This window comes from Ictidomys tridecemlineatus, chromosome 3 (assembly GCF_052094955.1).
Source record: "Ictidomys tridecemlineatus isolate mIctTri1 chromosome 3, mIctTri1.hap1, whole genome shotgun sequence".
Classification (NCBI taxonomy): domain Eukaryota; kingdom Metazoa; phylum Chordata; class Mammalia; order Rodentia; family Sciuridae; genus Ictidomys; species Ictidomys tridecemlineatus.
This window is the reverse complement of record NC_135479.1, coordinates 30329797-30345572: the sequence shown is the minus strand read 5'-3', so window position 1 is coordinate 30345572 and position 15776 is coordinate 30329797. Positions and strand designations below refer to the sequence as shown.

Genomic DNA, 15776 nt, shown 5'->3' with positions numbered 1-15776 from the left:
TTTTGCAGTAGAGGTGACTGCTCTTGGAGTAAAGTGAAGGGTGAAATACACGTTAGAACGAACCAGTAATAAGTGACGGGGTTTGGAATAGGATTGACAGAACTTCTGGTATTGGACATGGGCAGTTAGGAAAAGAAAATTATTTTTAAACCACTTGGGATTTATGTGCTATTGAATAATCCATTCTTTCTTCACATTTATATATATATATATATATATATATGAACATATGTGTATAAACATGTATATATATATACATACATATATGCCATATATAATAAAATGCACCCACTTCTGGGCTCCTATTTGGTTTCATTGATTTAATAATCAATTCCTGTTTGCTATCACATTTTAATTGCTATAGCTTCATACTGTATTTTGGCCACTGGTAGATAACATTGGTAATTCTCTTTTGTCAAAACATGATAATTCTCATGCATTAATTTGTCCCCAATAAATAATATGGATTAACATTAATTTAGTGCTAACAGCGTTAATAGAACATTATATTGATGCAATATAATCTTCACCATAACACGGTGAAATAGATATTATTATTCCCCTTCTGTTGGTGAAGGTCTTAGAATTTGCCTAAGGATATTTTAATACTCATCATGAAAAATGGATCTGAACCTGGGTGAGCTGGCTCCAGAGCCCATGAGCACAAATACTTTGTTGCAAGGTTCCGTATTGACCCAAATGAATTTTAACAATTTTTTCAAGTTACTTGCAAAAGCTTCCTTGTATGTTTAAAGGGAAAGTCCTTTCATGTGGATCTTCTTTCAAATTTTAAGCAAAGATTTTCTTGTTTTCATAGTAATCGTCTACATGAACAGACCTCGGGCTACAGGCAGCCCTGAAGCCTGGAGAGGTATAATAGACAAAGTCTGAGTTGCCCAATTCTTTTGTGACCACCGAGGACCAGAATTGCTGTCTTCTTCCCTCTCTTCCCCTCCCCTGCCCCCCACCCCGGCCTTTTAAAAAATCTTTTCTATCCCCACTCTCCTCCTCCTTTACAATTTTAACCCAGAATATCCAAATTTAGTTTTATTCTTTATTGTAATGCAATTCCCCACCCCATTTTTTGAGGGACATGTTACTGAGGATTGAACCCAGAGATGCTTAACCACTGAGCTACACCCCCAGTTTTTCTTTTACTTATTGATTTTATTTTGAGATATGGTCATCCTATGTTGCTTAGGATCTTGCTAAGTTGCTGTGGCTGGCCTTGAACTTGGAATCTTCCTGCCTCAGCCTCCATAGTCTCTGGGAATACAGGTATACACACTGTGCTCATTGCTTTTTCCTTTTCAGTTTTATAATAACTTTAGACTTTCAGGAGAGTTGCAAAATAATACAAAGAGCCACCAAACATCTTCCACTCATCTCCCTCTCACATTCATCTCTTAAGAAACCATGGCATAGTTAGGGAAACTTAGCAATCAACATTGATAACAATATTATTAGCTAAACTCAAAACTTTATTCAGGTTTTCACAAGTTTTTTTTTTTTCCACAAATGTCTTATTGGTCTGGAATCTATCCAGGGTTCCATGCTGCATTTAGTGGACACATTGCCTTGGTCTCTTCCAATCTGTGACAGTTCTTCAGTCTCCCCTTGCCTTGCATGACTTTGACACTTGGTCACTTAATTAGATAGATAAACCCTTGGTGGGAGCTGCTTTCTCATGATCAGATGGACATTATGCAGTGGTTTGTGGAAGTTTGGCAAGACCACAACAGAGGTCATTTGCCCTCATTATATCCTATCAAGAGTTACATGATGTTGAGAGGTCTTACCACTTGGTACCTGTTGGATTTCTCCACCGCAAAACTATCATTTCCCCCTTTATAATGGGAGAAGATTCTTGAGACTATAAAAATATGTTAATTCTCCTTTAAATTTTGCCTAATAATTTGAGCATCCATGGGAGGACCTAGCCACAGCTCCCACCACGTGTCCTAGTGGTGCGTCAAGCCAAGTTGTTTTGCAACCAATCCCTTTGCCTAGTGAGCACAGAACCAGTCTCCAAAACCATCTTGGTTGCTAACTTCTCATTAAAAGGGACAGTAGAGGTAATTTTCATCTGTGAATTCTTTTGTTTATTTAGAGGTAGCTTGAATTTTATTTTTCACTTCTAAGAGTTGGCTCTCAGGTGGGAGAGAAAATAGGGCCTTATACACAATGTTTCTCCTAAATAAGATTTTTTAAAAAAACCTCTAACATGGACACCTATATCTCACTGCCTCTTTTTTGTCCTGAGACATCTCTCTGTTCATCCATTGATTCAGCTTATTTTTTGATGCATTGCAAAATAAGTTCCAGTTATCTGCGCATGTCCCACTAAATACCGCAGCACAAATATCAATAACCAGAGTTCAATATTTGATTACGGTATTTTTCTTTGGATGCACATTCAAATACACAGACACTCACTATACATTTATTAGGCTTTTGACCAGTGCATGCACCCCTGTCCAGGATGCATTATCATTCACTCCAGAAGCTTCCTCTATCCCTCTTCCCATCGATCTCCACTCCCATCCTCACACACAACATCATTCTGATTCCAGATAAAATTCACTTGTTAGAGGATTATATTACATGGTGAAGTAATCCTAGAGTATGCATTGTAGCGTAAGTCTTCTTCATTCAATAATAAAGATCCATCTACGTTGCCTGAGCAATGTTCCATTTTATAAATACATCACAGTCTGTTCATATACCTGGGGCATTTCTCAGATTTCTGTTATTTTCAATATAGCTGCTGTCAACACTCTTGTACAAGTGTTTTCGTGGACATATGTTTTTATTTATCTTGGGTAAATCTAAGAATTGGAATGGGTAGATCATAGATTAGGTGAGTATTTAATTTTGTATGAAACTGATATTTTTTCCAAAGCAGTGCTATCAATGTACCAATCTCATTGACCATGTGTGTTTGAGAGTTCCAGTTAACCGTTTCCTAAAGTCTTTGTCACTCTGGTGATTGCATGGTGGTAAGTTTAATTTGTATTCCTTTGATGATTAATGGTGTTGATTCTTTCTCATGCACTTAATCTCCATTTGCATGACTCATTTGTGCACAGAATGGCCTACTTTCAGGAAGTTGCTCATCTTTTTGTCAATCTGTAAGGGTCTATCTGCTTTGGATTCCATGATTGTATCAGACTCATATTTTTCAAATGTCTATCCACAACTGCCACTTGCCTATTTATTTTCATAGTAGATTCTTTTGGTAAGTCGAGGCAGCTAAAATTTTAATGCAATATTATTTAAGGCAACTACTGATATGTCATGGAAAAGTCTGAACTTTGCAATTATGAACAGTTATATAGAATAAAGCAAAACAAACCAATATCTGACAAACAAGTAAAAGATATAATGACTATATAAATTAAGTCATAACCTTTTGGTACAAAGACAGTATTTCTTCTTGCAGGGCATATAGCCATCCTTTATTACTTTGAAGGATTATAAGTGAAAATTTCAAGGTCTTGGGTGTCAAATGCTATCCTCCACCTCAAAAAGGTACACTATAATTCCTTAGATAACTCATTTACTGGATGACTTCTTAGGTGAAGAAAGTGGAATCAAAGATGACCCTGAAACACCTTTTCATGAAAAAGAATGCAATCTGATGTTCTTAAGAGTAGGGTTCAAAAGGCAACTATTAAGGCCAGTCTACTGAGAGAATTGGTGGTGACCGAGTAGTGACCGTTGGAGCATTAAAAATGCTCCTGGCGGGCTGGGGTTGTAGCTCAGTGGTAGAGCACATGCCCCGTACCTGTGAGGCACTGGGTTCGATCTTCAGCACCACATAAAAATAAATAAATAAAGATATTGTGTCCATCTACAACTAAAAAAAAAAAATATTTTAAGAAAGTGATTCTGATGATCTGGAACCAGTTCTGTCTGCCAAAGTTTAGCCATCTCTGATGAATCCCCAGAGAAAAAGCTCATCCAGCATTCTATCAAAGTGCCCTGTTCACTTGGATGCACCAATACCCAGCTAGGAGACTGCTTAGCAAAAGGAGAGAGAAGGAAGCCATTCAGTTGGTAAAGACACGTGCATGCGTCTATTTGTTTGAATGGTGCAGTACCATCCCCTAAATCTCCTTGAATCGTTTAAGTCATTGTCTGGCAATAGCAATAGATATTTGTTTTGTTTCCCTATTCGTCCTGCAACAAAAAACAACGTTTCAGAAGGATTTCTAAATGATTGAACTTGATCAGGAGACAAACAAAATCTTAGACACAGACCTCAACAGGCCTGACATTTTCCCATGCTCTTTATTCAGTCTCACAGGGGATGCTGAAGAACATTCTGGGCTTGTGGCTCATGAGTAGGCAGGACCTTGTCACCAGAACGGAGGGGGTGGGTGAGGGAAGAAACCTGTTAAACCTTCTCAGCAAGGACGAGCTTCATCAGGGCCCCATTCTGACTCATTTTGCCTCCTGTCTTCTCAAAATCCTACTCTTTCGTGTCTTGTTTCTTTGTCAGTCTTTTAATTCTTTCCTCATGGAATGGCTCGGGGCCACGTTTGTCACCCTAGGCTGGCCTCAAGCAAGGATATCTTTTCTTGCAAAGAGTTTTCAACAAAAGAGCCTTTCTTTTTTTTTTTTTTTTTTCTTTTTTTTTTTTTATTGTTGGTCGTTCAAAACATTACACAGTTCTTAATACATCATCTTTCACAGTTTGATTCAAGTGGGTTATGAACTCCCAACTTTACCCCGTATACAGATTGCTGTTTCACATCAGTTACCCTTCCATTGATTGACATATTGCCTTTCTAGTGTCTGATGTATTCTGCTGTCTGTCCTATTCTCTACTATCCCCCCTCCCCTCCCCTCCCCTCCCCTTTTCTCATCCCTGTTTAATGTAAATCTTCTTCTCAAGCTCTTCGTCCTTACCCTGTCCTTGTTTACTCCCCTTATATCAAAGGGGTCATTTGGTATTTGTTTTTTAATGATTGACTAGCTTCACTTAGCATAATCTGCTCTAATGCCATCCATTTCCCTCCAAATTCTATGATTTTGTCGTTCCTTAATGCAGAGTAATACTCCATTGTGTATAAATGCCACATTTTTTTTATCCATTCATCTATTGAAGGGCATCTAGGCTGATTCCATAATCTTGCTATAGTGAATTGTGCTGCTATGAACATCGTTGTAGCAGTGTCTCTGTAACATGCTCTTATTAGGTCTTTAGGGAATAGACCGAGAAGGGGAATAGCTGGGTCAAATGGTGGTTCCATTCCCAGCTTTCCAAGAAATCTCCATACTGCTTTCCAAATTGGCTGCACCAATTTGCAGTCCCACCAGCAATGAACAAGAGTGCCCTTTTCCCTGCATCCTCTCCAGCACTTATTGTTGTTTGACTTCCTAATGGCTGCCAATCTTACTGGAGTGAGGTGGTATCTTAGGGTAGTTTTGATTTGCATTTCTCTAACTGCTAGCGATGGTGAGCATTTTTTCATGTACTTATTGATTGATTGTATGTCCTCCTCTGAGAACTGTCTGTTCAGGTCCTTGGCCCATTTATTGATTGGGTTATTTGTTATCTTATTGTCTAATTTTTTGAGTTCTTTGTGTATTCTGGTTATTAGGGCTCTATCTGAAGTGTGTGGATTAAAGATTTGTTCCCAGGATGTAGGCTCCCTGTTTATCTCTCTTATTGTTTCTTTTGCTGAGAAAAAACTTTTTAGTTTGAGTAAGTCCCATTTGTTGATTCTAGTTGTTAACTCTTGCGCTATGGGTATCCTATTGAGGAATTTGGGGCCCGATCCCACAGTATGTAGATCATAACCAACTTTTTCTTCTATCAGATGCCGTGTCTCTGATTTAATATCAAGCTCCTTAATCCATTTTGAGTTAACTTTTGTGCATGGCGAGAGATAGGGGTTCAGATTCATTTTGATGCAAATGGATTTCCAGTTTTCCCAACACCATTTGTTGAAGATGCTATCCTTCCTCCATTGCATGCTTTTAGCCCCTTTATCAAATATAAGATAGTTGTAGTTTTGTGGATTGGTTTCTGTGTCCTCTATTCTGTACCATTGGTCCACCCGCCTGTTTTGGTACCAGTACCATGCTGTTTTTGTTACTATTGCTCTGTAGTATAGTTTGAAGTCTGGTATCGCTATACCGCCTGATTCACACTTCCTGCTTAGCATTGTTTTTGCTATTCTGGGTCTTTTATTATTCCATATGAATTTCATGATTCTTTTATCTATTTCTACAAGAAATTCCATTGGGATTTTGATTGGCATTGCATTGAACTTATAGAGAACTTTTGGTAATATCGCCATTTTGATGATGTTAGTTCTACCTATCCATGAGCAGGGTATATTTTTCCATCTTCTAAGGTCTTCTTCTATATCTTTCTTTAGGGTTCTATAATTTTCATTATATAAATCTTTCACCTCTTTTGTTAGGTTGATTCCCAAGTATTTTATTTTTTGGGGGGATATTGTGAATGGAGTAGTTGTCCTCATTTCCGTTTCAGAGGATTTGTCACTGATATACAGGAATGCCTTTGATTTATGCGTGTTGATCTTATATCCTGCCACTTTGCTGAATTCATTTATTAGCTCTAATAGCTTCTTTGTAGACTCTTTTGGGTCTGCTAGGTATAGGATCATATCATCTGCAAATAGTGATAATTTAAGTTCTTCTTTTCCTATTTTTATGCCTTTAATTTCTTTCGTCTGTCTAATTGCTCTGGCCAGTGTTTCAAGGACTATGTTGAACAGAAGTGGTGAGAGAGGGCATCCCTGTCTTGTACCAGATCTTAGAGGGAATGCCTTCAATTTTTCTCCATTCAGAATGATGCTGGCCTGTGGCTTATCGTAGATTGCTTTTACAATGTTGAGGTATGTTCCAGTTATCCCTAATTTTTCTAGAGTTTTGAACATAAAGGGATGCTGTACTTTGTCGAATGCTTTTTCTGCATCTATCGAGATGATCATATGGTTCTTATTTTTAAGTCTATTGATGTGGTGAATAACATTTATTGATTTCCGTATATTGGAACCTTGACGCAAAAATCCTCAATAAAATTCTGGCGAATCGGATTCAAATACATATCAAAAAAATTATACATCATGATCAAAAGAGCCTTTCTTATCAGCGGTCCATTGCTTCCTCAGTCTAGATGAAGTTCTGCCTAGGGTGGCCTTGGAGTGTTGAGGAAGAGGTGAATTGGAGGGGAGCCATAAAGAAGGTACCATGAATTCCTCCTGTCTACCCCAAACATGTACCCTTTGATCTCATCTCATCACCCTTATCTCTCACTTTGCACAAAGGTCAACTGAAAAATCAAAACAACTCTAAGTCAAAAAAGTGATGCTGGAGGCATCATGGTACGTGGGTTCAAATTATACTACAAAGCTTTAGTAACAAAAACAGCATGGTACTGGCATAAAAATGGACACATGGACCAATGGTACAGAATAGAACGCATAGAGAAAAATCTACACATCTATACTCACTCTCGACAAAGGTGCCCAAAACATACATTGGAGAAAAGACAGCCTTTTAAACAAATGATTCTGGGAAGACTGGTTATCCATATATAGAAGAATGAAACTAAACCCCATCTCTGGCAACCACCATTCCGCTCTCAATATCTATGAGTTTGGTGTTTTTGGAAGCCATGGGTAAGTGAGATAACGCAGTATTTGTTTTGTTGTGCCTGATGTTATGTTGCTTAGCATAGTGCCCTTTAGTTGCCCGTGCTGTTGCAAATGACAAGGTTTCCATCGTTGTTAAGACTGAGTAGTACTCCATTGTTGTTATATATAATATTTTCTTTATTCTTCATCCAATGATGGACTCTGAAGTTGATTCCCCATCTTAACTATTTAAAATATACAATGTTTAAATGAACATGGGAGTACAGAGTTCTCTTCGATATACCAGATCCCATATATGTGTATGAGCCAGGCACAGTCGCCTATAATCCAAGACACTTGGGAGGCTGAGGCAGGAGGATCACGAGTTCAAAGCTAGCCTCGGCAATTTAGTGAGATCCTGTCTCAACATAAAAAAAAAATAAAAAGGGCTGGGGTTGTATCTCAGTTGTAAAGTATCACTGGGTTCAATCCCCTGTAACATAAAAAGGAAAATTAATCCATGTGTATGTACAATTATTACTTGTTAATTCCAATTTTTAAAATGATTTTAACAAAGATACACTCTGGCTAATAAGAAGAAAACTGTTTTGGAGTTAAATTGCTTAGGTTTAAGTCATAGCTCTGCCAGTAACTGCTCTGTGACAGTGGACTAGTTTTCTTTTTTAACTTCTTTGAGCCTCATTTTACTTATACACTGAATGGATTTGATAGTAGTTAACTACTTCATTTTGTTATTTTAATTTTTAGAGGAAGAAATTTTACCACAAATCCATTAACTGTATGTGGTTATTGATTACATCGCAGGCACTGCTGTATAAGGCTCTAGAAATAAAGGAATAACTAAAACAGATACCCTCTGGAATTGCCTGTAATCTAGTAAATAACACAATTAAGAAATGACTTAGCAGGGGCTATCACATGCAACAGATATTTGATTAGACCTCTGTAATTCTGAATGAGATCATTTCTTACCAAGACTTCATAAAATAGGGCAGATGACGTGAGTTCATTCAGTTAATTCAAGATCCAAACGTGAAGCTGAAAAATTGAGATGCATAGATGAATAATTTAAAAAGCATCTAAGTTTTTTTTTTTTCATTCTATTTCTTGTAATAAAGCTATTCTTGTTGTAGACATGGAAAGAAAAAAAGACATTTGTGTTTTAAAATCCTCCAGAAAGTAAACTTAAATACCAGGCTTACTATAATTAATGTCGAGGGGGGTCATTCTTGCCTAAGAAAGCCAGGTGAGACCAGGACCAACTCTGCAGTTCTGGAAAATGAGTTGGGTCAGTTCTGCTCCCAACTTGTCCATTATATGAGACCCAAGAAGGGAGAGAACCTGGGCTGTAGAATTCCAGGACCACATGATGCTGGCCTTGGAAGGGACTTTTGTGGACCCCTTGTCCCATGGCTTCATATCCAAGTGTGGAATCTGAGGCTCACAAGGGTGACTGAATCACCTGCCACCCCACTTCTGGTTATTACAGCTCTTCTACAGGAAGAGAATTCAACTGGTAGCACAGAGGTCAAAGGCACACTGTGGAGTTGATTAGCACCCACCTTGCAGAGTTAACTGAGTTTTAGTACTGAGGCTTCTCTACTGAATAAAGCTGTGGGAAAAAAAAAATTTACAAGTCATGTGTTTTAATGCCACCAAATTTTGGAAGTCTCTGGATACATATCCATTCATAAATAGCTACAGGAAAAGATACATCTTCTTTTCCTGATTGTCTGTTCAAAATCATTTATTGATTTTCAAGAAAGCACTTCAAAGCCACTGAAACACTTCCCAGCCTTTTAGACACATGCCCGGGGAATCATCTCCAAGTCATGCCCTGCAGTCCCTCAAGCCCAATATGCCCAAACTTTTCCCTCTCCTCTTGTTCCCACCCTTAAATATCTCACGATCCAGGAGGGGATGTTTCATGAATTGTCAGAAAAATGCTACATTCATACAATCCCAAGGAGCTCAGCTTGAATCATCTCTCCTCCCTATTCCTGTCAAAACGGCTGGTGAGAAAAATTGAGATGCATAGATGAATAATTTAAAAAACATGCTCGGCATCGATTTCTTTATGTTTTCTAAATTCTGTTCCTGCCTCATCTTTTAAAAACAGGAAGCCGTGTGCCTGAACTCGAAGTAGCCCATACCATCAGGAAGCTCCACCATCCATCTTGGACTTCAGGGTATAAAAGCCTAGTACGTGTTCCCAGCTCACCCACCCATGGTGGTATTCTTTAAGAATGCTTCTTCATCTTAAATGTCCCTTCATCTTCCCTCCATTGCCAATTACCCCTTCCCATGGTAGAGCAATCTGTCATCATTTGGGCCTTAAGTACACAAGCAAAAGCAACCCCAGCTGACTTCCTACAGCTTACACAGATAGGATTCAATTTTATGTCATAATAAGCCACATGGAAGCAGGTGGTCTGGGTTGGTGCAACAGTTCCTCAGTGACATCTAGGACCCAATGTCTTTTCCACACACTACCATTCCAATCACATTGCTCATCAGCTCACACTGTCAAGATGTTCTCTGTTCCTCCATATCACACCTAGATTCCAGCAGGAAGAGGGCATGCCACACTTGCTGCACCTATCTCATGACATCAGAAAAGTGTCAGCTCTTCCATAAACCTGAGCAACCACTGGGGTAACAACTCTGTAACAACTGTGCCCCATCCTCCTCCTAGAAGCAAGGGATGCTGGGAGCACCGCTTCCCTGAAAGTAACCTGTCTTTGGTTCACTTTATTGGGAACCAACCAAAACCTTTATAGCGTCCCTTCCAGCCACCTAAGCCCAGCTCTCCTTTCTTCTCTTTAGCAGATGATTAAGCCAATAAATACTATCTAGCACCTACAAAGTGCTAGATTCTAAGGACAAAAGGTTGCAGAGTCGGATAAATGTTGAATATGGCAGTATTCTTCACCCTGCTGAGAACTTAGAGAAAGGGATAGAAGAAGTGATTGAAAATAAGTTGAAGGTATAGGAGACATTTCCCAAAATGAATATCAAGAGAAAAGAAGAAGACCGAGAGTAACTACAGTTCCTAAGGAAGTGCATCTTATTAAAGAGGAACATAAGAATATTCTGATAATTTCCTCTAATTCCAAGTTACCTAAGTAATGCATTGTCAATTTTATTCTCCATGATTTCAAGTTCATTTCTGAGATGTCAAAATATCTGAATTGAGTTACGGTTGAATGGTTGATAGGCCATAAACATTTTTATACCTAAAAACATTTGTTATTTCATTTTGCAGTTCGAATTTCTTATGTGAGAGGCAACCTTTTGCCCCTAGGTCCGTGATATTTTGTGAAGCATTGAACGGGAGTAGACCCTGAACTTTGTGTCTGTGTTCAGCAAACAAAAGTACAGCGAGCAAGCTTAGCTGGAAGTGTTAGTTCAAAACTTGTAAAATACTTTAAACAAAGATATGAGAGTCTATTTGCTCTATAAGTAGGCCACCACCTCAAATTGGTTGAAGGGATGGGTCGGTAATGTGGATGAGTGATGTCACCAGAAAAGGACAGAGTATGGCTACCTGGACAGTGATACCTATTTAGTGAACCAACCAATTAACTAAAACTACTGTTCCAGTTTAAAACAAAAAAAAAATGTGTTTGTGTCTACTGGCTGTTGATCTTTTCCTTTAAATCATAAGAATGTGGCATGAGTTGCCTAGGATGTCACAGAGCAGAGCTGCTAGGGCCAGAGTCTCCCAAGGGATGCAGCTGGTGCATGCTTTGTCCCACACTGTGCTTCCCTTTGCACATTATCCATTCTTCCTTGGAAAAGGGGAGCACTTGGAAGACTCGTTAAAGAGTCAGACTCTGCATCTGTCATTGCTTTTAATGCACAACATGCATGTGAGATTGTTATTAATGGTATCATTTTTTTTTCAGATGAGAAAAATGAAAAAAAAAAAAACCCCAGCAGGGTTAAGTCACTGAGCCCAGGTGGCTGGAGAGGGGGGTGGGTAGCCTAATTCAGGGTGGACTTGGAACCTTGCTCTTTCTGGCTTTGAGGTTGATGGTTGTTGACTGTATGACATGGCCTCCATGAAATACACTTCACATCCTGGAAAAGTAAGTAATTTATATGCTTAGCACAGAAAGCAAATCGTTGTGCAGTCGTGTTAGCTATAGGATCAACGGTGTTATCAGGAATGGCCGTCGGCAGAAGGAATCCTGGCAATAATGATGATACTGCTGCCTCTTTTCTTTCACGAGCCCCTTCTTTATCCTCTGGACCCTTCAGCTGCACCTCCCGCAGGTGCTCAGGGCTTCTCACCGTGCTCTTGCAACTCTGTCTTTGCTTGCTTTCTGGACAACAGCCCCTCTTTATTGTTCTTGCACTCTGGGGAATCCTCCTCTGTCCACCTCATCCTGCTAGGAAGCATGGCAGTGAGACAGACCATGGTGGTTTGGGCCAGGGTTGAGTCCTTGCCACCTATATTCAAACTTGGCCCTTATTAAAATGTCATTTACAGGATGATGGTTTTCACATTTCTATTTCCGGTCCTGATCCCTCTTCTAAAATCTGGTTAGAAGAGCTCCCTGTTTCGTTCTATAGAAACTTGAGGACCCATGTACTTAGGAATGCAATTTTTTTCATTACAGAGTCCCCTCCGGAAGGTTGGGGGCAGCACCAATACTCAGACAGAAGTAGACTTCTGCAACAAGCATAACTGTTCACACCAAATTAGATTAACCGCGCCTATAAATGGCCTCATATCAGTTCAAATCAAGTCTGCTGCCATATGAGAAATAGAATCCCCCTCCCTGCTTTCTTTCTCTGTTTCTCCCCTAAAGCACTTACTAACTCTTAGCATCACATAGTCATGTTCACTTGCCTAAGGTCTAAATGCCTTAAACCCAGCGTAAGTTCCAAGAGGGCAGGGTCTTTGGTGTTGGTTCCCAGCTCTGTTGCTAACATCGACAACTGTGCCTTATACATAGTTGATGTTCAGTAATTATTTCATGACGGAATGATGGACCCCAGTGCAGAAAAGAGAGGACCAAGGCAAGCACTCCTTTCGCCTCATTCTGCTAGAGCTTCATTGAGTGCTGGATTCCTGGAAGTTCAATGTCACAGTTAGCAATTATCACTCTTTCCGTCACCTTCCGTGCTTTAAGTAACGCGGAATAAATGTTGGTCAGAACTCCAAGGCCCCTGGAATATTTACCAGGGAGATCCTTAGGTTCATTTTAAAAATGAGTAACTTGAAGCCCAGAGAGGCTAAAGAACTAGTCCCTGTTACCAGAGACCAGTCTCTAGCAGAATTAAGAACAGAGCCCAGGCTCAAGGGATCTTTCATCTCATTCCCCTCCAACCTCCACAGATATATAAAAATATTCCTGGAATGTTGAGTGCCTCGGAAATTTTAATAACCTGGCTTATTGGAGTATTATAAAAAAAAACCCTGTAACCTTTTTGTCACTAAGCAATGAATTTTGTTTTCATAAGAAATATAGAACTTAATTCTTTCAACTCTAAAATGTCCTTTACCTTTCCTCCTAGGGCAGGGTATTTTGATTTGTAAAAGATTCTCAAACATCTACTGAACAGACCTGGGCAATGTTCTTGCATCTCAAGTGAATGCATTTGTCTTTAAATGTCATTTTGAAATAATTTCATACGATTAGATATGCAAATATATAATTAAGTGTATATTTTTATAAATGCATAAGTAGTATATACTTTAGGCCCTGCGTACCACGCTATGTATTATCAAATATAACATATATTATAAAATATACACATAAAATCAGGATATGAAATGTTCTTCCTCATGAGCTTTAAGAATTTTCAATTTCTTTTTCATTTTTATTATGTGAAAATGATAGTAACATGAACCATATCTTTCCTCATGTTTTTTTCCCTACATATCTCAAAGACTTGTTACAGATTAAAGACAGAGTAATCTCATTTTTTACTATGAGATGTAGTTTAATAAATGCAATAGAATATAAGAAATACGAATACTTTATGTCAATTAAGAGCAGGGACTATGGGACTGGGGTTGTAGCTCAGAGGTAGAGCTCCTGCCTAGTGCGTGTGAGGTGCTGGGTTCGATCCTCAGCACCACATATGAATAAATAAAAAATAAAGGTTAAAAAAAAAGAAAAAAGAACAGGGACTATGTCTCCAGATGGTCCAGTTGAAAATATTGGTTTTGCCACTCGATAGCTTTGTGAACTAAGGCAAGCTGATTAACCTCTCAGATTTGTTTTCCTCATCAGCAAAATAGAGAGATTATAATAGTAGCTATCTCTTCAGTTTTGTTTTGTTTTTTTTTTTAGATTTGACTGTATCAGTGTATATATCATGCTTAGAATATTGCCCAACCCCTAAGTGTTAGCAGCTATTATGATGCTATTTGGAAACCATCATTACAACTGGCAGCTATATAAGATGCATAGTCACACATAGAAAGTTACAGAAGTACTACCTTTATGTGGTTATTGATAGATGGAGGAAAAGATTCATAGCTACACTGCCAGTGAACTCGGTAGCTCTATTTTTATTGCTTCTTAATGGAGACCCCAAAAGTACATAGGAAATATGAGAGTGTGGTTCCAGCCATCTACTGTAGTTAAGTTCATATTGAAAATCCCTTAAGTATATCACTAACTTTCCATATTGTCAGAATTTAGCTCTTGCAAATGCAGCCACTGCTGGGGCAGAACAGAGCAGCTGCCCAACAGGTGTTGGGAAATCTGAGAATGGGGTGGGGAGGCCATATTCCCAGCAGGGAGCAGACTTTCTTCTAATGCTTTCTGGAGAAAAGAAGAAGGCAAAGTCAATAAAGCAAGCAGCATTGTACCTTAAAATGGAATTTTAAGTCCCTGCTCTTAATTGACATAAAGTATTTGCATTCCTTATATTATATTGCATTCATTAAACTACATTTCATAGTAAAAAATACTATTTTCTCATACTTTAGAAATAGAGGCAAAACAAAAGATTTGCCCCCTTTTTTGTGTGAGCTGGATTTTTCAGTCACTTTGCCTTAAGAAATCCAATTCATTCCTAGTATTAGCTTGGGTGGAAAGTTTATCATCTCACTTGACTTCAAGGTCAACCACCATGACAGGAAGCCCTGCATTTTCTCTAAGTCCCCTGGCTGTGAGTTAAGACTATGTGGCTCTTGCTGATTTCAGGCACACAGTGAAGGCGGGAGGGCCCTTCTTGAGCTTGGAAAGTATCTTTCTTTTCCTTGCAGAACCGTTATTTGATATCTTGTCCAATCTGTTGGACACTTATCTTTGGTTATTATTGTCTCAGGATTTCTCTGTAGATCTTTAGCCAGTCATTGCCCCTCTCAAAGATTTGTTCATAAAGTATATTTTTTAACCCATCACATCATCTGTTTAATAGGTAGCGTTTTGGATTCTGTGTGCCCAAGACTGCAAAATAAATATATAAGTCCCAAGGAAATTAAAATGTTGAGGGAATTTATGCATAGCAAAGTATTTCAGAGCAAAACAAGAATGTACATAAAAGTTTGGCTAATTGCCCATCTTCCTTGCTAAAATTCAAACTACATGTTCTATCCTGTGTTATACCCTAGCACATATCCAGGACACTACCTGTAACAAGTGTATTTGTTAAATAATTCACTAGAGAGTGGAATGAAGGCCCCTAATATATATTCATTGCTATAGAAGATTACTGAATTTTGAAATAACTATTCTGGAAATAATCAAACCTAAAGATTAATATAAAGAGTATTACTTTATATTACTCCTAAAGAGTAATATAAAGAAAATTGTTATGGCAGAGACTGGCTAGATACTTTTCTCCCTGAGTATATATCAGAACTGCGTCTCCCATCATCCCTTGCAATTAGCTGAAGTCATGTGACTGAGATCTGGCCAATGATGTGCTTGTGTAAATCTTGCACACTGCTAAGCAGACCCAAGACCTCCTTGGAAGTTCCTTGTGCATTGTCTGTTCTTTTATCTTCCTGATGAATTCTGGGGAGCCTCTGGAGTCTTTGAGGTCCTAGAAGATGGTAGAGTTGCCAGATGGATGATGCTGGGTCCCTAACCAACCCTGTGGAGTTGAGTAGGGAGAATAGGAAGGATGATACTGCTCTGTGATGTAAGAAATAGAAGAATTGCCTTTGTA

The 15776-nt window shown here is 38.7% G+C and overlaps 1 long non-coding RNA gene across 1 annotated transcript in view; it reads right to left on the bottom strand.

Annotated features, from left to right (window-relative positions):
* Positions 1 to 1460: 1460 nt before the first annotated feature.
* LOC120884131 (uncharacterized) overlaps positions 1461 to 15776 on the bottom strand; it is a 61341-nt gene continuing 47025 nt past the window's right edge. The window contains exons 3-4 of the long non-coding RNA XR_013436137.1: positions 8610 to 8675; positions 1461 to 8109 (exon numbers count right to left, since the gene is read on the bottom strand). This is a non-coding gene — a long non-coding RNA (uncharacterized LOC120884131). The remainder of the gene's footprint in view (positions 8110 to 8609; positions 8676 to 15776) is intronic.